The sequence below is a fragment of the Ornithorhynchus anatinus genome, chromosome 1 (genome assembly GCF_004115215.2).
Source record: "Ornithorhynchus anatinus isolate Pmale09 chromosome 1, mOrnAna1.pri.v4, whole genome shotgun sequence".
Lineage (NCBI taxonomy): Eukaryota > Metazoa > Chordata > Mammalia > Monotremata > Ornithorhynchidae > Ornithorhynchus > Ornithorhynchus anatinus.
Window position 1 is genome coordinate 114,384,749 of NC_041728.1, and position 24,304 is coordinate 114,409,052.

Below are 24,304 nucleotides of genomic sequence, written 5' to 3' on the forward strand. Positions count from 1 at the left end.
TAACCTTTATTCACCCCAGCCCCATATCCATCTCTAATGTATTCTAATGTCTGTCTCCCCATCTACTCTGTAATAATAATGTTGGTATTTAAGAGCTTACTATGTGCAGACCACTGTTCTAAGCACTGGGGTAGATACAGGGTAATCAGGTTGTCCAACATGAGGCTCACAGTCTTCATCCCCATTTTACAGATGAGGTAACTGAGGCACAGAGAAGTTAAGTGATTCACCCACAGTCACACAGCCAACAAGTGGTGGAGCCAGGATTTGAACCCATGACCTCTGACTCCCAAGCCCATGCTTTTTCCACTGAGCCACACTGCTTCTCTATGGGTTTTGAAGATAGGGATTATGTCTACCAACTTTCCCAAGCACTTAGTAAGGTGCTCTGCCCACATTCAGGGCTCAGTTGATTGACTGATCAATCCATTTCTTGGAATCAGATTAGCAATTAATGAAGAAAATAATCCTTTAAACACATCCAAACTGATTAACTCATTTCGACACCAAAGTTTAGTACAATGCTGGGCACAAAGTAAGCATTTAATAATTACTAAAATAGTGATGAAATCCAGTAATGGAGAACTCCAAAGCCCCAGATAATTCTACAGAGGATGGCATCCATCTCCCTCCGACAGTCCCTGGTCTGTTGTGATTCGGCAGGAGATGTGGCCAACTGCCTGTGGGTAGCCATATGACTGCCATCTCTGAGGTGACTAAACTGCTCATCCTGTTGAGAAGAATTCCCTTTCCCAATCCTTGTAGTTTTAAGAGGGGATCTTGCTGGAGCTTTTCATCCAGAGGGCCCATGTCATGCTACACAGGGAGCACCAAGGAAATACATCTTGAGCAAAAATCACAATTGTCCCCAGTAGTGTTTTCAAGGGAAAATTAAAGAATTACTCATCTCGCTCAAACTGTGAAAGTTTTGAGAAGCAAAACATAATTATCAGCTTGGCCAGTTTTGCACCGTGGGAAATAGAGAAGCAGCATGGCCAGTGGATAGAGAAGGGGCCTGGGAGTCAGAAGGACCTGGGTTTTAATCCCATCTCTGCCACACATCTATGGTGACTTTAGGCAAGTCACTTAACTTTTGTATACCTCAGTTACCTCATCTGTAAAATGGGGATTAGTATGGTGAGCTCCATGTGAGACATGGACTGCGTCCAGTGTGATTAGCTTGAATGTACCTCAGCTGAGAGCACAGTGCCTAGCACATGCCAAGTGTCTAACAAATACCACAAAGAAAAAGAAAGTAGGACTCTGGTTGAAGGAAAGTGAATAAGTGGTGACTAGAGAGAGGTATGGGAGGGCAGGTTTTCACTGCTGCTGTTGTCAGAACTGACTCTCACCTGGAGAAAGCCGGACTGGGCGTGGGGCCGATGTGGGAGGGGGAAGGGTACTGTGAAGTGCCTGCTCCCTCTCTAATGCTTCTCCACACCACAACCTCTCCTCAATGGATGGGCGAGTACTATTAAGCACTGGGATAGATACATGACCATCAGGTCCCACATGGGGCTCACTGTCTATGTAGGAGGGAGAACAGGTATTGAATCCCCATCTTGCAGAGGAGCGAACCGAGGCACAGAGAAGTGAAGTGATTTGCCCAAGGTCACACAGCAGGCAAGTGGCAGAACTGGAATTAGGACCCACGTCCTCTGGCACCCAGGTCCGTGCTCTTTCCACTAGGCCAACCTGCTTCTTGCAACGTAAGCGTTTACCAATTTGAATCCATCAGTCAGAAATGGCTCACCTTTATTTAGTTACCAGCTGATGGACAAGAGGTTTCCAACAGCATGTCACAACCTGGGCTCAGGTTTCAATCCCACTGGCTGTGTCGATTGGCAGGAATCACGATGCTGGATGCCTGTAGTGACACTGCGGTCAGTCACCCTCAGACTGCTTTGAGTTTTCCAGTTCCTGACAGCTAAACAAGACAGCTTTGGCTGGGGGCTTGAGCTGCCGCCTGCTTGTTTTTCACAGTCGAATAGCTTGGGTTGAAAGCTTTTGCTCCTGTTAGAGGTGATGTGCCCAGTCTCTGGAGTATGTTTTGACAGCCTCTGATGCTGAAACTCTTTCAGAACTCTAGTTGAACACGTTCCTCAATTCTGCCCTGAAAATGCACAGTGAAAAATAGATAATGTATGACTGGAAAGTTACAAAGACCTCTAGACTGTAAGCTCGTTGTGAGCAGAGGACGTATCTTTTATATTGTTATGGTGTACTCTCCAAAATTCTTAGTATAGTGCTGTGCACACAGTAAGCACTCAATAAATATGATCTTAGTACAGTGCTCTGCACACAGTAAGTGCTCGATAAACAGAATTGAATCAATGAATGATCTATTGAATGATTAAAATCCTGGGTATCTTGAACAGAAAGATTTTGGAAGATAGTTGTGGAGACAACCTAATTTGGGAGGAGAGGAAAGTGATGAAAAAATATCAAAATAATCTGAAAGTGACAGATATGCTCTGAATTATTCATTCAATCATTCGATGGTATTTATTGAGCACTTGCTGTGTGTAGAGCACTCCATTAGGTGCTTGGGCACATAGAGCTGGTAGGTGTAATTCCTGCCCTGGAGGAATCTAGGTAGGGGAGATGGGAATTAAAGGAAGTTAGATGGAGGAAGCAGCACTTTATAAGGGTAGGTACTTAAGTGCTGTGGGATGGGGGTGGGATGAATATCAAAGTGCTTAGTGGGTATAGACCTAAATGCATAGGCACACAGACAGAATAGCAAACAGGGTGAGGAAAGAGAGGTTAGTCTGGGAAGACCTCTTGGAGGAGATGTGATTTTAGGAAAGTTTTGAAAATGGAGAGAGTGGTAATCTGTTGGTTATGAAATGGAAAGGAATTCCAGGTCAGAGGGAGGACATGAGCAAGGGGTTGGCAGTAGGACAGGTGAGATTGAGTCACAATAGGTAAGTTATAATAGATGTGATTTTTTGAAGCATTTACTATGTGCCAAGAACCATACTGAGTATTGGGTTAGATACACGAGAATCAGGTTGGACACAGTCCTGTCCCAAATAGCACCCCTTGCAATCTCTGGAATTCTACCTCAGTCCTCCTTGAGTAGATAGAAAAAATGATTGGAAGTAGAAGAAACTACACAACACAGATGATTTAATGCCAGAACCAAAAAGCCTAAATAAGAATCTGGTAAAGACATGTTTTTCTTTTCAAATTTCCCTGTCAAGCAAGATAAAGATATAACTGCTAGGACAAAGAGGAAGACTAAAGAGAAATACTTACAATACAAAATAAATATGATTGTGTATAGTGTTTTATTGAAATTGCCAGAAAATTGAAGGCTTGGAGAGTTTCAAAGTAACAATGATGAAAATGTGTTTGTGTGAGCAGAAACTGCCCTCTAATGAATAACACAAATTAACTCGGTTGCCTTTAGCTAAAGTATTGAACTAATTGCACATCTCATTACCTCTAAAACATTTATTTGCTTCCCAAAAGTCATGCCTGCCAAGGCGAGCTTCCAGTTTTCCTGATTCTTCCATCTTAAACTGCCGAGACCAAGAGCCAGAAGAGAATAAGGAAGGTTACTTTAGGGAGAAGAAGTGGACGCAGTGGGTGTAACCAATCCCTCTGAGAATATAAGACATGAGCTGGAGGAGGGAGGTGAACCAATACCAAAGAAAAGTGCTCAGTAAAAGGAAGAAATGGCAGTGTTTGGAGGGAGAAGAGAAAGAGGCATCAGAGAGTATGTGGTTCAAGTGAGGGAAGAATGGGTGCAAGTGTTTTTTAGAAGGTGAGAAGGGTTGGGGTCTCCTATCATTCCTCCCCCAAGTGAGTGTTTTGCACCCACTGCCCCCATTTCCTCTCCTCTAATTTTCTCCCTGACACCTGGAATCTGGCTTCCTCTTCCTCCATTCTGTAGGAACTATCTTCTCTAAGGTCACCAATGACCTCCTTCTTACCAAATCCAATGGCCTCTACTCCAATTTAATCCCCCTCGGCATTTCAGCTGTCATCCACACTGTGGACCACCCCTCTCTTCTGGAAACATTATCTAACACTGACTTCATCAACATTGCCCTTGCCTGCTTCTTCTCTTATCTCTCCTTTTCAGTCTCTTTTACAGGTTCCTTCTCTAACTCCTACCCTCTGTAGGGGGGCCTCAAAGATCAATTTTGGGTCCCCTTCTGTTTTCCATAAACATCCACTCCCTTGGAGAACTCATTTGCTCCCATGGCTTCAACTCCCATCTCTACATAAATGATTCACAAATTTAACTCTCCAGCCCTGACTTCTCTCCTGTGTGACTTTGGGCAAGTCACTTGACTTCTCTGTGCCACAGATCCCTCATCTATAAAATGGGGATGAAGACTGTGACTCCCACACGGAACAACCTGATTACCTTGTAACTCCCCCAGTGCTCAGAACAGTGCTTGCCCCATAGTAAGTGCTTAACAAAAGCCATCATCATTATTATTAATATTAGTCTCACAGTTCCTCCTCCCTTCTGGACATCTTACTTGGATGTTCTGCTGACACCTCAAACTTAACATATCTGAAAGAGAACACATCTTCCACCCAAACTCTTTCCTTCACCTGACTTTCCTGTCACGGTAGACAGCACCACCATCTTCCCTGTCTCACAAGCCCATAATCTTGTCAGAATCCTCTGCTCATCTCATTTAACCAACACATTCAGTCTACCATGAAATCCTATCTGTTCTACCCTCATACCAACTCTAAATCCACCCTTTCTTCTCCATCCTAGCTGCTACCACACTGATTTACTTGCTCATTTCGCCCCTTGACTACTGCATCAACCTCCTTGCTGGCCTCCTGCCTCCTGCCTCCCACTCCAGTCTCTACTTCACTCTGCTGCCAGATCATTTTTCTAGGAAAACATTCTATACACTCTTCCTCACTCCTCAAAGGCCTCCAATGGTTGCTCATCCTCCTCTACATGCCCACCCTCCTCACCTCTGCCAAATTAACTCTCTTTCCCTCTTCAAAGCCCTACTGAGAGCTCACCTCCTCCAAGAGGCCTTCCCAGACTGAGCTTCCCTTTTTCCCTCTGCTCCCTCTGCTACCTCTCTGCCCCCCTTCACCTCCCTTCAGCTAAGCCCCTTTTCCCTCCTTTCCCTCTGCTTCTCCCCCTCTCCCTTCCCCTCCCCTCAACACTGTGCTCATTTGTATATATTTTTATGACCCTATTTATTTTGTTAATGAGGAGTATATCCCCTTGATTCTATTTATTGCTGTTAAGTTGTCTTGTTTTTGTCCGTCTGACTCTCCCGATTAGACTGTAAGCCCATCAATGGGCAGGGATTGTCTCTATCTGGTGCAGAATTGTACATTCCAAGCGCTTAGTACAGTGCTCTGCACATAGTAAGTGCTCAATAAATGCTGTCGAATGAATGAATCAAACAAAACCCCAGTCATCAGCTTTAAGACCCTCAGTGTCTCTCTTCTACTTAACCTTGCTAATCTCCTATTAAAATCACTCTCACTCATACTGTTCATCTAAAACCACCCTACTCTCTGTATCTCACTCTTGTTTATTCCACCACCGAAGCCTTGCTCAAGTTCTCCTTTGGGCCTGCAACTCCCTCCCCATTCTTATCCGACAGTTCACCACTGTCCCCATCTTCGAAACTCTCCTACAATCATATCTCTTCCATGAGGCCTTCCCAGACTAAACCCCTTATTTTTCACATCTGCATTCACCTCTATCAACTATGAACTTGGCTACCCGTGAACCTCTTAAGCACCTTGGTACTTACTCCAGTTCCACAATACTTCTATAAGTATTCTTATACTCTACAATTTCCCCTATCCCTGATCTATTTTAGTTTCTCTCTCCCCTTGTAGACTGTAAGCTTCTGTAGGCAGGGATTGCATCTACCAACTCTGTGCTTCCCAAGTGCTTAGTATAGTGTTCTGCACACAGTAAGTGCTCAATTAAAAAATTCTTATTAATTGATTTTCCTGGAAACATTAAATAGCCTTGGTTTCACTCACACTGACCTCGCATATTTCTCTTCTCTTGCTTCTCCTTCTGTCTCTTTCATGGGTTCCTCCTCTGCCTCCCACCTCATAACTGTGGGAGCCCTCCCAGGCTCAGTTCTGGATCCTCATCTAATTCTTTATCTACACCCACTCTCTTGGAAAACTCTTTTGCTCTCATAGGTTCAATTACCAGCCCTACGTAGATCGTTCCTAATTCCACCTCTCAGCCCTGATATCTCCTTCTCGGCAGTCTCACAGGACATATGCCTTCAGAACATCTCTACTTGCTTATCCCAATACCTCAAGACATGTCCAAAACAGAACTCCTCATCCTCCCACCCAAGCCCTGCCCTCCCACTGGCTTTCCCATTACTGTAGAAGGCAGCATCACCATTCTCCCTACCTCACAAGTCCGTAACCTTGGCCTTATCCTCGAGTCATCTTTCTCATTCAATCTGCATATTCAACCTGTCAGCAAATCCTCTTCGTTCTTCCTTCACGATTGTACTTTCTAAGCGCTTAGTACAGTGCTCTGCATATACTAAGCGCTCAATAAATATGATTGAATGAATGAATGAACATCTCTAGAATTTGCCCCTCCCCCCGAACTGCTGCCGTACTGATCCAAGCACTTATCATCTCATTTTGACTACGCATCGGCCACATCACTGACCTCCCTGCTTTCAACCAGTAAATCAATCACTTGTATTTACTGAGCTCATACTATGTGTAGAGCACTCTGCTAAGTGTTTGGGGAGGACAATGCAACAGAATTAGTGGACACCTTCCCTGCCCACTTTCTAAAAAAAAAGTGTCCTCTACATGGCTTTCCACTCCTCAAAAGCCTCCTATCATTACCTATCCCTCTCCACAGCAAACAAAAACTCCTTACCATCAATTTTAAGGATTTCATTAATCTCTCCCCTCCTACCTTACCTTGCTGATCTCCTACTACGACCCAGCCTGTACACTTCCCTCCTCTAACACTAACCTACTCACCCTATACGTCCATCTCACCTGTCTTTCCACCCACCCCTTGCTCACTTCCTCCCTCTAGCCTGGAATATATAATTGTATGTGTTAAGCACTTACTCTCTTCCAGGCACTGTACTAAGCGCTGGGATGGATACAAGCAAATCAAGTTGGACACGGTCTCTGTCCCATGTGGGGCTCACAGTCTAGATCCCCATTATACAGATAAGAAACTCCTACTCCATTCATATCTAACAGACCAACACACTCCCTGACAATAGGAAGTTGCTAAAATCACATCTCCTCCTAAAGGCTTTCTCTGACTAACCCATTTCCCCACCCAGTTTACCTTCCCCATGCAGTGCCTACAAATTTAGGTCTGTACCATAAGCAGCGTGGTTTAGTGGAAAGAACACGGGCTTGGGAGTCAGAAGACATGGATTCTAATCCCAGCTCTGCCATTTGTCTGCTGAGTGACCTTGGACAAGCCACTTAACTTCTCTGCCTCAGTTACCTCATCTGTAAAATGGGGATTGAGACTTGTTACCAACGTAGGACAACCTGATTACCTTGTATCTACCCCAGCGCTTATAACAATGCTTGGCACAGACTGTGAGCCCATCACTGGGCAGGGATCGTCTCTATCTGTTGCCAAATTGTACATTCCAAGCACTTAGTACAGTGCTTTACACATAGTAAGTGCTCAATAAATACTATTGAATGAATGATCATTATTATTTGATAATCACTCAACCCCCAACCCCACAGCACTTATGTACATATCCATATTTTCTGCCATTTCCCCTACCTGTAATTTATTTTTATTTCTGCCTCCCCCACTAGATTGTAAGTTCCTTGAGGACAGAGATCATATAATAATAATAATAATAATAATGGTATTTGTTAAGTACTTACTATGTGCCAAGCATTGTTCTGAGCACTGGGTAGATACAAGGTAATCAGGTTGTCCTATGTAGGACTCACAGTCTTAATCCCCATTTTACAGATGAGGGAACTGAGGCACAGAGAAGTTAAGTGACAAAGTCACATAGCTGACAAGCAGCAGAGCCAGGAGTAGAATCCATGACCTCTGACTCCCAAGCCCGGGCTCTTTCCACTGAGCCATGCTGCTTCCCCTTCATATCTACCAACTCTATTGTATTGTATTCAACCAAGCACTTGGTTTGGTGTCCTGCACACAGTGAAGTCTCAGTGGGTATCACTGGTCAGTGGGTTTGGAGTCACAGGTAGAGAGAGTAGATTATGAAAACAGCCAGGCATTTCTCCTTTTGAGAATTGACCTAGTCGATTGAAAGGGTAGATGTTGGAATGGGAGGGAAATGGGGTGACTGGGAAATAATTTATGGAGCTCACACTTAATGGTTTTGCTTTTGTCAACAAAGTATTCAAAAGGTCATCTGAGTGAGAGAGGGGAAAGATGAGGGGCCAGGGACTTTCAGAAGCTAAAGTTTTCATGAGGGTAATAGGGGAAAAAATGTAGCCTAGTGGAAAAAACACAGGTTTGGGGATCAGAGGACCACAGTTCTAATCCCTGCTCTGTCGCTTTTCTGCTGTGTGACCTTGGGCAAGTTGCTTAACTTCTCTATGCTTGTTACCTCATCTGTAAAATGAAGATTAAGACCATGAACCCCAGGTAGGACCTGGGCTGTGTCCAGAATGATTAGCTTCTATCTATCTACCCCGGCATTTAGTACAGCCCCTGGCACATATTAAGTGCTTAACAAATACCATTTTAAAAAATAGGCAGGAGAGTCGATGAGGGAAGAGAAGTAATGCTGCTGAGAGGAAGAGGGGGCAGAGTGACTGTAAGGATGAATTTGAAGTGGCCAAAGTTGATCTGGGACCTCTATTTCCACCAACAACCAATCAATCAATCATATTTATTGAGCCTTTACTGTGTGCAGAGCATTGTACTAAGTGATTGGGAGAGTATGATACAACAAGATAACAGACACATTCTCTGTTATCAGCAGAGCAAGCTTAGGGTTCTAGAGGGGGAGAAGGACAGTAATATAAATAAATTATGGATTATGTACATACCAACAGTACTCCTTTGGTACAAACAGAGGAACAGAAGGAGTGTACTGTGGAGGTCACCTAGTGTTTGGGCTTGGAGGTGTGAGATCAGTGTAGAGAAAGGATAGGAGAGAGTCAAGTTGGGTTGGAGGGCAATATTGAGAGGGTGGATTTCTGCAACCAGAGAAGGGTCAAGACCAAATGGGGCATCATGGTCTGGGATAAGTGGAGTGGAGCAGGTGATATGGAGATGAGAAGTCTCTGTGTGGGAGAGAACAGGTTTGTGTGGAGGAGGGGCAGGTGGGAGAAAAGGCAGGTTAGGAGGTTGTGGTCTGAGAAGATAGATTTGGTGAGGATAGAAATGGTACAATGACAAGCAATGATGAGATCCAGTGTGTGTCTGGGTTGGGGAGTGGGTGAGATGGGGTAAAGTAGGAGGTCTGAAGTAAGCCCCGTGAGTCGGGGGCAAGAAGCAAACTAACTCCTCTTTCTCTGGTGTAACAGGGATATATGTCCAAGTGCCCGCTTTGCATAATTAATCAGCAATTAATCAATTAATCAATAATTGAGCAATTACTCTGTGAGGAGCACTCTATTAGGTGCTTGGGAGAGTACAGTGCAGCAGAGTTGGTAGACATGTGCCCTGCCCACATGGAGCTTACAATCTAGAGGAAAAGAGAAGTACTAAAATAAATTATGGCTATGGATATAAGTGCTGGAGGGGCTGAGGGTGCTTGAAAGGTACACACCCAGAAGGTTGAGTAGTTTGTTCTTGTCTGTCTGTCTCCCTTGATTAGACTGTAAGCCCATCAAAGGACAGGAACTGTCTCTATCTGTTACTGATTTGTACATTCCAAGCGCTTAGTACAGTGCTCTGCACAGAGTAAGCGCTCAATAAATACTATTGAATGAATGAATGCATTATTTGCATTGTAGGCATCAAATAGATTTGATGGTGATGTTGATGATGATGCAGTGTGGCTCAGTGGAAAGAGCATGGGCTTTGGAGTCAGAGGTCATGAGTTCGAATCCCAGCTCTGCCACTTGTCAGCCGTGTGACTGTGGGCAAGTCACTTAACTTCTCTGTGCCTTAGTTACCTCGTCTGTAAAATGGGGATTAAGACTGTGAGCCCCACGTGGGACAACCTGATTACCCTGTGTCTACCCCAGTGCTTAGAACAGTGCTCTGCACAGAGTAAGCGCTTAACAAATACCAACATTATTTATGACTGTGAAGGCTCCAGTAGGTGGTGGAATTTTAATAATAATGGTACTTGTTAAGCATTAACTATGTGACAAGCACTGTGGTAAATACACAATAATCCAGTTGGACAGCATCCCTGCCCCACATGGGACTCACAGTCTAAGGAGGGAAAAATGATATTGAATCCCCATTTTATAAATGAGGAAACTGAGGCACGGAGATGTTAAGCGACTTACCCAAGGTTACACAGCAAACCTGTGTTAGAACTGAGATGAGAACCCAGGTCCTTTGACTCCTTGGCCCCTTGCTCTTTCCACTTGGAGGCACTCTTTCTGTCTCCCCCTCTAGACGGCAAGTTCGTTGTGGGAAGGGGATGTGTCTGTTGTTATATTGTACTCTCCCAAGCTCTTAGTACAGTGCTCTGCATGTAATAAGTGCTCAATAAATACGATTCATTGAATGAATGAATGAATGAATGGAGGGTCATGGAGGAGGAAAATAGAAGAACTTGGGCAAAGGGAGCTGAGGACTCCCGTCAGAGAGCCGTCAGGAATTACTGCACGGACTGTTGTCATTTGAAAACCATACGCTGAGAAATAGAAATCTTACAGAATTGTATAAGCACTAGAGTGTTAGAGAAACACATACTTCCAAGTCCTATGTTCTGCAGAAGAGACAGTGAGAATCTAGCCAGCTACTTTTACTTCACTTTGAAACTGTTACCACTTGGGATGCCAAGTCTAGTTTTCCCAATGAAAAGACTGAACTTAAATTGTGTTCGTTTGGTGCAAGCTAAATATAAAAGAATCTTTGGCGAAAGCAAAGTTCGATGCCGAGAAAAGCTATTTCTTGGCTTCACTGTTAATGGGAATGATTATACAAGCTCAGTTTCTGTCTGATTATCAAGGGCACCAACATAATTAGGTTTAATTCCCTCCAAAAAGCATGTGTCTTGGTCCAAATCTCCATCAGCTCCTAACCGCCAGCAATCAGCAAAACACTTGAGAAACTTCCGTCGTACATTTTAAGAATAAATTACCTTAACTTTGTCTGTTGTACGTTTTGCGTTCACCCACCAAAGGCATTTGCTGAATGTTCTGTAATAAGAATAAGGAAGTGGACACGGCTGTGATTGATTTGACAGAGAACGTGGGCCAGGCTCTCCCCGACCTCAAGGATATATCACTGGAGTCCTCCTCTGCCCGTCAACATGTTTGAACATATGTCTCAGAAGATCAAGCGGAGGCTCTGTGCTTTGATGCTTTGGATCTTTTCAATTAGGCCATTCCCCTGCAGCACCTTGGGTGGGTACAGTCACTCAGCATGCACTCTGAGGCTGCCTTCCCTAGAAAAGAGGATCTCCACTGGGTGGAGAAGAGCCTGTCTCCTTAGCTTGCCTGGGTCCATTGTGCCTCTGCCCAGGTAGAGGAAAATCAGTGCTTGTAGACCTCCATTAGATTTTAAAGGCCTCGAGAGCAGAGAGCATCTGTCTTGATGCAATTGTACTCCTCTAAGTGCTTAGAACAGTGCCTGGCCTTCAGTAACTGCTCAATAAGTACCACTTATTGATCTTGCCTTGCAAAATGAGCACAGCAATTGACCTGCATTGACCTGTCACCCTCTGGTGGCTTTGAGACTGAGCCTGGCTGCCTGGTAGCCAGCTATCGGGTGGGCAGATGGACGTAATGGGGGATTTTCTTAACTCTCTGACTCCCCCTCCCCCTGCCACTGTAGGTATCATGTACTTTTAGAACAGCCTATGCCCACAGAAGGAATTGTTCGGTTTTACATGTTAGATTTTACATGTAAGTGTGGTGTATGGAAAATGGTTCAGTCCACAGCTCTCCACCCCTCAGGACCCTCCAGTTGTTACACATACAACCCTGCATCAAACAGAAATGCTTTACCATCGGCTTTAAAGGACTCAGTCAGCTCACACCCCCTCCCCTACAACACAGACACACACACACACCTTATCTCACTGATCATCTACTACAGTTCGGCCTACACACTTCACTCCTCTAGCTCCAACTTGCTCACTGTGCCCCAAGCTCATCTATCTTTCCTTCATCCCCTTTCTCCCATCCTTTCTCTATCCTGGAACTCCCTCCTGCTCCGTATCCACAAGACTACCTCTCACTCCACCTTCAAAGCCTTATTAAGGTCACATATCTACCAAGAGGGCTTTCCCAACTAAGCCCTCTTTTCCCTGACATCCCACCATCACCCTCACAGCACTTATGTAAATATATAAAAATTATTTATTTATATTGCTGTCTGTCCTCCCCTCTAAACTGTCACTGTGGGCAGGGATTGTGATTGTTTTATTATTGTGTTGTACTCTCCCAAGTGCTTAGGACAGTGCTCTGAACACAGTAAGCGCTCAACAAGTATGGTCGATTGATTGGCTTATGTACTATGATATATAAGCCTCGGCCACTTGGCAGCTGCGTGACTTTGGGCAAGTCACTTAACTTCTCTGTGCCCCAGTTACCTCATCTCTAAAATGGGGACTAAGACTGTGACGCCCACGTGGGACAACCTGATTACCTTGTATCTACCCCAGTGCTTAGAACAGTGCTTGGTACATAGTAAGTGCTTAACAAATACCATTATAATTTGTGTATAGATATATACACAAAATTGCCTTCATATTCAAAGAAGATACCGCTATCAGTAAAATTCACCTACGAGTACATGTGTGGCTGAAATGGCAAATAGAGATACACAGGCCCAGCCACATTGTCCACAGAAAAATATTGCCCCATGTTGTGCTGTGTCGATATGTGTGTAGTCTGCATTTCTTGACACTATTGTTTCTTTTGTCTTTATCGCCTCATCTCCTCTCCCCATTTCCCAAAGATGCTGTCAGTTTAGTTCTCCCCTACCTTTGAGCACTTCCCTGGTTCCCAGTATTCTGAAGATCCACGATGGGGATTTCAGCCATTTCCTTTTTCACTTGTCCTGAAGTCCTGTCCATTTCCTTAAGCCCCTAGAGAAGTGCTAGACACATGTCCTGTTTCCTCTCAACCTGCAAAATCAACCTGTCTTTGTAGCCCCAAGACAGACTCAGGGAAGACTGTCGATTCTGCTTTCCAGCCCCTACAATAATAATAATAATGTTGGTATTTGTTAAGCGCTTACTATGTGCAGAGCACTGTTCTAAGCGCTGGGGGAGATACAGGGTAATCAGGTCGTCCCACATGAGGCTCACAGTTAATCCCCATTTTACAGATGAGGTAACTGAGGCACAGAGAAGTTAAGTGATTTGCCCACAGTCACACAGTTGACAAGTGGCAGAGCCGGGGGTCGAACCCATGACCTATGACTCTGAAGCCCAGGCTCTTTCCATTGAGCCAATGGACATGTACAAGACCTATTGGCCAGTGGCAGTGCTGAGTGCCCATGAGCCCTGGCTGGGTGAGGTCAGTGGGTGGTGCTTTATCAATCAGTAGTAATTAATCAGTCAATGGTATTTATTGAGCACTTACTATGTGTCCCTGATGTCCACGATGTTCTTTGTTTGAAAAACATGAAGAACAACTTAGCATACATTCCTCTTTTGGATCAATAGGGATCACGCACAGGGCAGCAATTTAGATCAGAGCCTTAAGTGGTTTGCTCTCAGTACCCAAAATGCAGCATCGGAACACTTCTCAACAGCTGCAAAACCATTTCTCAGGATTGGATATTCAGCAATGATTGAAAACATTCTCTTTCAACTTCCCAGATGAATATTCCTCTAGTACAAGAAAAATCTGCAAAGGTTAAAAATGTAGGGTGATCATTCCCTCCTCCATTCTCTTCCCCCACCCCCACCACACCCACACACATACACACACCTTCAGAATTCTAGCTTCATGGTTTCGCATTTACACTGATATTCCAACTAAACCTCCTCTGTTTTAGAAAGAGGAAACATCTAGTCAAACAGCATTTTACACTGTTTTTCATGGAATCTTTTGTCATCTGCTTATGTTTGACCCTGGACGGAAGGCACCTTTTCTCTAATGAACAGAAAGTGCTTAGTATAGTGCTCCGTACATAGTAAGTGCTCAATAAGTACCACTAACTGATGATGGGGCAGTAGAAATGACAGCCTTGCAAGTTATGGACTTATTTAATAGACAGGACTTTAAAAAAAATGTTTCTGATAACTTCATAGCTCTAATCAACTCAACAGACCTGAAAATAGAAATACTTGTCTGGTAAACACATTTCCTTTTGTTGTATTGATGTATTTAGTAACGCTTATTGAAGACACATCTCCTCCAAGAGGCCTTCCCCGACTAAGCCCTAATTTCTTCTTTTCACTCTCTTTTGCATCGCCCTGACTTGCTCCCTTTATTCAAAAGCCACCTCCCCCTGCCTGCAGCACTTATGTACATATCCATAAGTAATTTATTTATATTAATGTCTGTCTTCCCCTCTAGACTGTAAGCCCGGGGTGAGCAGGGAATGTATCTATGTTGCTGTTTTGTACTCCCCCAAGCACTTAGTACAGTGTACTGCACACAGTAAGTGCTCAATATATACCATTGATAGACAGATTGATTTTTTTTGTTGTTGTTGCTGCGGAGGTCTTGGAGATATGCCATTCTTCATCCCCAGATTGCACCAGTTCTCCCCTGCCGGCCAACTGGCATTGCCTACTGCTGGCATACGAGCATAGAGCGTGTGAGTATGAGTTGCTCAGTGGCAAACTATCACCACAACTCCAAAAACAATTCAGGCATGTAGGTGGTAGGATATAATACCTTTTCCTCTTAAGTAATAATAATAATGAAGATAGTATTTCTTAAGCACTTACTATGTGCCAGGCACTGTACTGAGTATTAAGGTAGATACTAGAAAATCAGGTTGGACACAGTCCATGTCCCACATGGGGCTCACAATCTTAATCTTCATTTTACAGATGAGGTAAATGAGGCACAGAGAAGTGAAATGATTTGCCCAAGGTCACAGAGCAAACAAGTGGCAGAGCCGGGATTAGACCCATGATCTTCTGACTTCCAGGCCCGTGCTCTATTCACTCCATCATGTTGCTTCTACACATGATACTGCTTTTAAAAATAATAATTGTGGTATTTGTACTAAGTGCTGGATACAAGCAAATTGGGTTGGACTGAGTCCCTGTCCCACATGGGGCTCCCAGTCTCAATCCCCATTTTACAGATGAGGTAACTGAGGCACAGAGAAGTGAAGTGACTTGCCCAGGGTCACATAGCAGACAAGTGACAAAGCGGGGCTGGAACTCAGGTCCTCTGACTCCATTCATTCATTCATTCAATAGTATTTATTGAGCGCTTACTATGTGCAGAGCACTGTACTAAGCGCTTGGAATGAACAAGTTGGCAACAGATAGAGACAGTCCCTGCCATTTGACGGGCTTACGGTCTAATCGGGGGAGAAGGACAGACGAGAACAATGGCAATAAATAGAGTCAAGGGGAAGAACATCTCGTAAAAACAATGGCAACTAAATAGAATCAAGGCAATGTACAATTCATTAACAAAATAAATAGGGTAACGAAAATATATACAGTTGAGCGGACGAGTACAGTGCTGTGGGGTTGGGAAGGGAGAGGTGGAGGAGCAGAGGGAAAAGGGGAAAATGAGGGTTTAGCTGCGGAGAGGTAAAGGGGGGATGGCAGAGGGAGTAGAGGGAGAAGAGGAGCTCAGTCTGGGAACGCCTCTTGGAGGAGGTGAGTTTTAAGTAGGGTTTTGAAGAGGGAAAGAGAATCAGTTTGGCGGAGGTGAGGAGGGAGGGCGTTCCGGGACCGCGGGAGGACGTGACCCGGGGGTTGACGGCGGGATAGGCGAGACCGAGGGACGGTGAGGAGGTGGGCGGCAGAAGAGCGGAGCGTGCGGGGTGGGCGGTAGAAAGAGAGAAGGGAGGAGAGGTAGGAAGGGGCAAGGTGATGGAGAGCCTTGAAGCCTAGAGTGAGGAGTTTTTGTTTGGAGCGGAGGTCGATAGGCAACCACTGGAGTTGTTTAAGAAGGGGAGTGACATGCCCAGATCGTTTCTGCGGGAAGATGAGCCGGGCAGCGGAGTGAAGAATAGACCGGAGCGGGGCGAGAGAGGAGTAAGGGAGGTCAGAGAGAAGGCTGACACAGTAGTCTAGCCGGGATATAACGAGAGCCCGTAACAGTAAGGTAGCCGTTTGGGTGGAGAGGAAAGGGCGGATCTTGGCGATATTGTAGAGGTGAAACCGGCAGGTCTCGGTAATGGATAAGATGTGTGGGGTGAACGAGAGAGACGAGTCAAGGATGACACCGAGATTGCGGGCCCGAGAGACGGGAAGGATGGTCGTGCCATCCACGGTGATAGAGAAGTCTGGGAGAGGACCGGGTTTGGGAGGGAAGATGAGGAGCTCAGTCTTGCTCATGTTGAGTTTTAGGTGGCGGGCCGACATCCAGGTGGAGACGTCCCGGAGGCAGGAGGAGATGCGAGCCCGAAGGGAGGGAGAGAGGACAGGGGCGGAGATGTAGATCTGCGTGTCATCTGCGTAGAGATGGTAGTCAAAGCCGTGAGAGCAAATGAGTTCACTGAGGGAGTGAGTGTAAATGGAGAACAGAAGAGGGCCGAGAACTGACCCTTGAGGAACTCCAACAGTTAAAGGACGGGAGGGGGAGGAGGCTCCAGCGAAGGAGACCGAGAATGACCGGCCGGAGAGGTAAGAGGAGAACCAGGAGAGGACAGAGTCCGTGAAGCCAAGGTGACTCCCAGGCTCATGCTCTAGTCACTAGGCCATGCTGCTTCCCTGGTATCTGGTATCTGAGCAAAGTTCAAATGAATAGCAGTGGGTCAGAAAAAGGGCATTGTTATAATTACACAACACTCATGTACATATCCGTATACTTTACCATTTACCATTTAGAAGCAGCATGGCTTAGTGGAAAGAGCATGGGCTTGGAAGTCAGAGGTCATGGGTTTTAATCCCAGCTCTGCCACTTGTCTACTGTGTGACCTTGGTCAAGCCATTTAACGTCTCTGTGCCTCAGTTCCCTCATCTGTAAAATGGGAATTAAGACTGTGAGCCCCAGTGGGGACAACCTGATTACCTTGTAATTGCCCCAGTGCTTAGAACACTGCTTGGCACAGAGTAAGCACTTAACAAATACCACAATTATTATTTCCTCATCAGTAATTTATTTTAAGGTCTCCCCCTGTAGACTGTAAAGTCCATGTGGGCAGGGATCGTGCCTATCTACTCTATTGTACTTTCCTAAGCGCTTGATGCAATGGCCTGGATGCAGTAAACACTCACTACATACTATTGATTGATTTGATTGATGCCCAGGAGTTTCTAGCAACCATTGTCTTTGTTACTTTACCCTGAAAGTTGGATAACATGAAATACAAAAAGAAAAATCCAATCTCTTGTCAATCATATCAAATAAAAGATCACCAGTTTAATTCTTATGAGAGATCAGCTTTTAATACAGACACTAAGTTCGGTCTTAGAACACAAAAGAAGCTGTGGACTGCATTTAATAATTAGGATTATTAATATTTGTATGGACCATTTTAGATTACGAGCCCCTCTGAGGACCAGGAATCATGTCTAATCCTGATGGGTGTATTTTTTTCCCAGGGCTTGGTACAGTGCTCAATGCACCATTCCTTTTTCCATGAACGAAGTATACTAGAAATTTTCATTGACACTCACCCCATTGTTAACCTTTGGCTGTGATAATGCCGTCTTTTAAGCCAAGATCAACTCTAACATTAGTTTAAGGGTGTCTGAAGCTTTGTCAAGCGCTTAGTACAGTGCTCTGCACATAGTAAGCGCTCGGTAAATACTATTGAATGAATGTCTCACAGATTTTGAGGGGGCTTTGGGTTTCTTGTGAAGTAGTCCTTTTAACTGGTATGGAACTACATATCATCATCATCATCATCAAAGGTATTTCTTGAGTACTTACTATTTGCAGACCACTGCACTAAATATTTCGGAGAATACTGCAGAGTTGGCAGACATTTTCCCTGCCCACAGCAAGCGTACGGTCTATATATAAAATGGAATTCTCTTAGTACTTATGCTTACACTGTTGCAATGCATCAAACAGTCCATTATCTGAAGAAGTGGAGTGCTCCTTCCAAAGTAAAAATAAACTGATGATGACACAAGTTTCTTTCTTCCTCTTCCCCTCCAGCCCCTAGCTACATCTTCTGGCGATCCCTGACTTTCTTAAATTATATACTACAGGGAAGTCAAATATCTAATTTTACTGAGTATGATAACTAACAATCAAGTTCTTGAACAATCTTCTTGGCAAAACAGATAAAGCTACTAAATCCTTATTTTATTTTATCCAGAATTGTCATAAATCCAAATTCATTTCTGCTGAAGCCCATTTGACAAGAGTGTAAATGGACCAAGTAGCTAGAGAGCCAAAGCTGAGATTAATAAAAGATCTTATCTTAATGGTGCACTGTGCAACTCTTAGCATCCCAAAATCAATGCCTCTCCATTCCAAGTAGACAAGCCATAATAATGGAACTTCATACCAAAAGACAAAGACAAAGAGAATTGGGACCCCAGGACCCTGAGAAAGCTAAGGACACAAGACAAGGAGTTTGACTTAGTGGAAAAGCATGGGCCTGGGAGTCAGGGCCTGAGTTCTAATTCCAGCTCTGCCTCTTGTCTGCCAGTGACCTTGGTCAAGTCACTTCACTTCTCTGTGCCTCAGTTACCTCACCTGTAAAACGGGGATGAAGACTGTGAGTCTTATTTGGGACCTGGACTGTTTACAATTTGATTATCTTGTACCTATCCCAGCCCTTAGTACAGTGCTGGGCACATAGTAAATCCTTAAATACCATTTTAAAAAAAGGAAATATTTCTGGGACTATGATCCTGGCTATTCTGACATTTGATGTAATTTCTGGGGTGCCAAATCAGCTACCTTCCATGTCCCAAACTGTAACTAACTTGGATTAAATCAGTGGTATTCATTGAGTGCTTACTATGTACTGAGCACCGTACTAAATGACCCTACACGTAAGTCATCCTGGGAGAAACGCTAAATTTAATCAATTACTGGGTTTCTCATATCTCAGCCTAAATCCTACTTGGCCAGGCCACGTGGTGAGGACAGAGAAAGCAAGAGCTAAAAAGGGCTCCGGAAAGTTCCTCAAGAATCTTAAAATTCTAGTTCCTAGCTTCGCTGTGATTGGCTAAGCTCCCATTATATAGAGCCCACCTCCTTTCAAAGTTTCCACACCCTTGAAAGACCCTGGTATTTTGTAGTCTCCAGTTATGGACGGATGGTTGGACAGGTCTCTTTAGACAGGAAGATAATGCTAGACTGTAAATTCATCCCTAGTCTGTAAACTCATTAGGGGCAGGGAAAGTAATTGCTTGCATTTTAGTCTGCCAAGCACTTAGTACAGTGCTCTACACACAGTAAGTACTCATTAAATGCCATTGATAGATGGATATATAGTAAGCGCTTAACAAATACCAACATTATTATTATTATATATGTCTGTCTTTCCATTCAAGGTGGTCAGGTTTTCTAGGGTCCAGGCGGTGGGAAGGAAGTAGGGTGATAGGAGGCTAACAAAATGAAAAAGAGATACAGAGAAAGAGAGAATGAGGCAGAAAGGGGCTGGGCCAGGGGTGGGGCAGGAATCCTGTCGACTCAACCTTCAAAAGGTCACTAAAATCCACCCTTTCCTCTCCATCCAAACTGCTACCATAGTAATCCAAGGACCTACCATATCCCACTTTGATTACCGCATCAGCCTCCTTGCTGACCTCCTGGCCTCTCGTCTCTCCCCACTCTAGTCCATACTTCACTCAGCTGCCTGGATCATTTTTCTACACAATCATTCAGTCCATGTCTCTTTACTCCTCAAGAACCTCTGGTGGTTGCCCATCCACCTCCACATCAAACAGAAATTCCTTAATGTAGACTTTAAAGCACTCAATCACCTTGTCCCCACCTACCTCACCTCACTCCTCTACTACAACACAGCCTGCACACTTTGCTCTTCTACTGCCATCCTGCTCGCTATGCTTCAATCTCATCTCACCACCAACCCCTTGACTACATCCTGTCTCTGGCATGGAATGACCTCCCTCTTTACACCCAACAAATGATCACTCTCCCCACTTTCAAAGCTTTACTGAAGGCACATCTCCTCCAAGACACCTTCCCGGACTAAGCCCTCATTTCCTCTTCTTCCACTCTCTTCTGAGTCACTCTTGCACTTCAATTTACTCCCTGTATTCATGTATTCATCCCTCCCTCAGCCCCACAGCACATATGTCCATATCTGTAATTTATTTATTAATATTAATGACTGTCTCCCTCCCAGACTTTAAGCTGTTTATGGGCTGGGAACATGCCCACCAATTCTGTTATATTGTACTCTAGTACTAGTGCTTAGTAAATATGATTGATTAAAATGTGATTGATTGGAGAAGAAAGCATGAGAGAGAGCTCGTCCACTGAGGCAGAGAGGGTGTGGCCCAGTGGCAAGGGCACAGGCTTGGGATTCAGAGGATGTGGCTTATAAACCCAGTTCTGCCACTTGTCTGCATTGTGACCTTGGGCAAGTCTCTTAACTTTTCTGTGCCTCAGTTACCTCATCTGTAAAATGAGGATTAAGACTGTGAGCCCCATGAAGTACAGGGACTGTGACAACCTAAATACCTCAAACCTACCTCAGCACTTAGTGTTTGGCACATAGTAAGCGCTTAATAGTGTAATTATTCTCTCTTGTACACTCCCCAGACTTTAATATAGAGCTCTGCACACAGTAAGTGCTCAGTAAATACCACTGATTGATTAAGGCAGGGAAAGATGATAGCTGTAGTGACAAAAGGAGAAAGAGGGGAAAAGAGGGATAGATGGAGATAAGGAAAGAGAGAAGAAACACACGGAGAGACAGAGACAGGTAGGAGATGGAAATTCCAGTCTACGGCCATTTTCTTCCTCCACTATCACTTCCGCTGTCCCCCACAACCCTTCACTGTCGCTGCTGACCTGCTCTAGTAGTTTTGCTAGAGCTAAAGAGCGAGAGCAGTGAGTGATAGAGAGTGACACCCCCCAGTCAGGTCTTGTGAAACCAACAATGGGAGTCTCCAACAAGGTTTATTCTAGCCCTATAGACCTTTCTATCCCAGTTCCAGTTCAAACTTACAGTTCAAACTTCCAGTTCGGCTTAGCAGCAATGGTGACAGTGGGAATGGAATTAGGATTTCTATTCTTGATTCTATTTATCACGACAATGTTGTCTTGCTTTTGTTTCGTTCTGTTTTGCTCTGCCGTCTGTCTCCCCCAATTAGACTGTGAGCCCATCATTGGGCAGGGATTGTCTCTATCTGCTGCCGAATTGCACATTCCAAGCACTTAATACAGTGCTCTGCATATAGTAAGCGCTCAATAAATACTATTGAATGAATGAGTGAAAGGATTTGCCATTGCCTTCATTACAGAGAGGTAGGAAGAAGAAGCTCTCTCTGATGCTTTCTTCTTTTCTCTACTGGCCCACTATTACTATGACTGCCACCGATAAATTCTCTCTCTCTCATCCCCAGCTCAAAGCAGGACCATAACAGTGAATCCTGCCTTAGGTCTTTTGGGTGGCAGGGAAGTACCGAAAATCATGATCATTCCACTCAAATCGGGACATCTGGTCCCCTTCTCCCGGTCTGATGCTTGGCCAAAAGATTTCTGGCCATTTATATATGAATATTAACACAACCGGCTGACATTACTAGTTCATTTCAAAAGTAAAATCAGCATTATATGAATAAGATTTTTGATGATTAAGTGTTTCACAGAGTGGTAATGGGGTTTCATTACTTGTGCTAAGTATGAATGCTACAGTATATTTTGCAGGCACCTGCTAATTTCTTGCTTGCATATTTTTATTTACTTCTTTTTTGTTCAAGGCCATGAAAGGATGCAGTAAGAATTGCTGATTCAGAGATCAAATGACACTTGGAAATGGCTGAGGCAGTAAATGAATGTAATAGTCAAATGTCAACTGGCTGGTGTTATAGAAAGCTGTTCATTGCCAAAAGGAGGATGTTCTTAAATAACTAAAATTGTGCTGCATGAAAATACCTTTAATAGTAGACTAACAAACAGTTAAAAACTTCTGAGGCTGTAGACCCGATTGCTAAAAGCCCAACTTTTAACTTATTGTTTTCAAAAGGCAAGCAAGACTTATGTTTATTTTTCTCCTCTCCTAGGACACAGTATAAAACTTGCAATAGAGGATAAATCTTGATTTACATTGAACTTTCCTAGAGCGTGGCTTTAGGGAGCACCATAGCCTGGTGGAAAGAGCACAGGTCTGGGAGTCTGAGGATCTGGGTTTTAATCACAGCTCCACTGTGTACCTGCTGTGTGACCTTGGGCAAGTCACTTCACTTCTCTGTTCCTCAGTTCCCTCATCTGCAAAATGAGGATTCAATTTGATGAAGCTCTAGATGAAGCTCTCTCTGTTTCTCAGATACTAACTGTATAAGATCTTAAGCTGGGCGAATTCTATATTCAGTAGCTATAAAAGTACACACGAACAACTCTAAAGAAAAATCTGAAAATGCATAATGATATTGCATTCTATCAGATTCCTCTTTAAAGCAATCAAAATTAATGACCTTAGGGTGGTGGTAAAGCTTTAATATTAGCATATTTGAAAAGTATTCCTTCAACCTAGGCAGGTTAAACATTCATCAGCAAGTTCCATTTGTGGCACTGTAATTTTCTATCCATCATTTGATCAATTAATTATAATTAGTGAATGCTTACTATGGGCAGAGCATTATATTAAGTGCTTGGGACAATGCAATAAAACAGACTTGGTAGACATGTTCTACACCCACAAGGAACTCAGAAGGGGAAACAGGCAATAATATAAATAATTATGGCTATGTACATTCATTCTGTGGGGTTGAGAGAGGGATGACTATCAAATGCTTATGGGTTCTAAATGCATAGATGATGCAAAAGGGACTAGGGGAAAATAGACCTTAATCAGGGAAGGCCTCTTGGAAGAGACGTGATTTGAATAAAGCTTTCCATCAGTAGCCAAAGAGCCTGGATCGTAATCCCATGTGATCCCAGAAGCTGATCACTGAGGGCTTGAAATGATTATTTTATTTTTGTTGGAGTTTATTTCTAGTCCCTGCAAAGCTGTGGTCTCCTTCTGAGAGACCTCCCCTTCTCATTTCCATCAGACCATAACTCTCTCTAGACTATAAGCTCATTATGGGCAGGGAACATGTCTGTTTATTGTTTTACTGCACTCTCCCAATTGCTCAGTACAGTGCTCTGCCCACAGTAAGCACTCAATACATAAGATTGACTGACTGACTCTCTCCATCTTTAAGGCTCTTCTAATAGCATTGTACCCTCTCAGGTTTGCACCTGGAGAGTTTCCAGTACTCTACCAGTCTGAACTATGGGAGGAAGAATCAAGCAGAGGCATACCCATTCCATTCCTAGCTTGGCCAGTGGCTAGCGAGTGGAAGGCAATCTGCTACAGGTCAAAACTCATCTGTTGGGCAGCAGCAGCATGAGAGAGACTTGAGGGTGGAGACTCAAGTTGACTGCACGGAAGGTGGCAATGGTAAACCACTTCCGTATTTTTACCAAGAAAACTCTATGGATCCACTACCAGAACGATTACAGATGAAGCAGGGTGTTCTGCGAGAGATGTGTCCATGGTGTCGCTATGGGTCAGGGATGACTCGATGGCATAAAACAAGACAATAGCATAGCTCCTCCAGGAAGCCTTCCCTTATATCCTCTGATTTCTCTGTAGCCTCAACATTTCTTTATCCTCCAGCCTCTTAGGTACTCATAATCACCTTAGGGATGGCATATATTTCAACTGCCTAAAGCACAGAGTTTATTTTAGCAGATGGATTCTGTTTCCTCAGGTTTTCTTGTTTTGAAGTACGTGCGTGTGTTTGTGTGACTGTGTTTTACAAGAAGACTTAGGGCTCCATGTTCAGGACAGAGCACTGCTCTAAGAAAGAGGCAAAAAGCCCACACAGAAAGTATGTACAGGAACCATTAAACATGGGAAGCCATCCAGTGTCAACATGATCATGCTCACAGACACAGTTGGGTTGGG

General features: G+C 44.1%; 1 protein-coding gene and 1 non-coding gene across 3 annotated transcripts in view; both read left to right on the top strand.

Annotated features, from left to right (window-relative positions):
- KCNAB1 (potassium voltage-gated channel subfamily A member regulatory beta subunit 1) overlaps positions 1-24,304 on the top strand; it is a 445,065-nt gene that overhangs the window by 253,027 nt on the left and 167,734 nt on the right. The gene's annotated exons all lie outside the window — the stretch shown is intronic.
- LOC114816709 lies at positions 23,575-23,712 on the top strand. Its single transcript, XR_003764519.1, has one exon. It is a non-coding gene; the product is annotated as a small nucleolar RNA SNORA7 (small nucleolar RNA).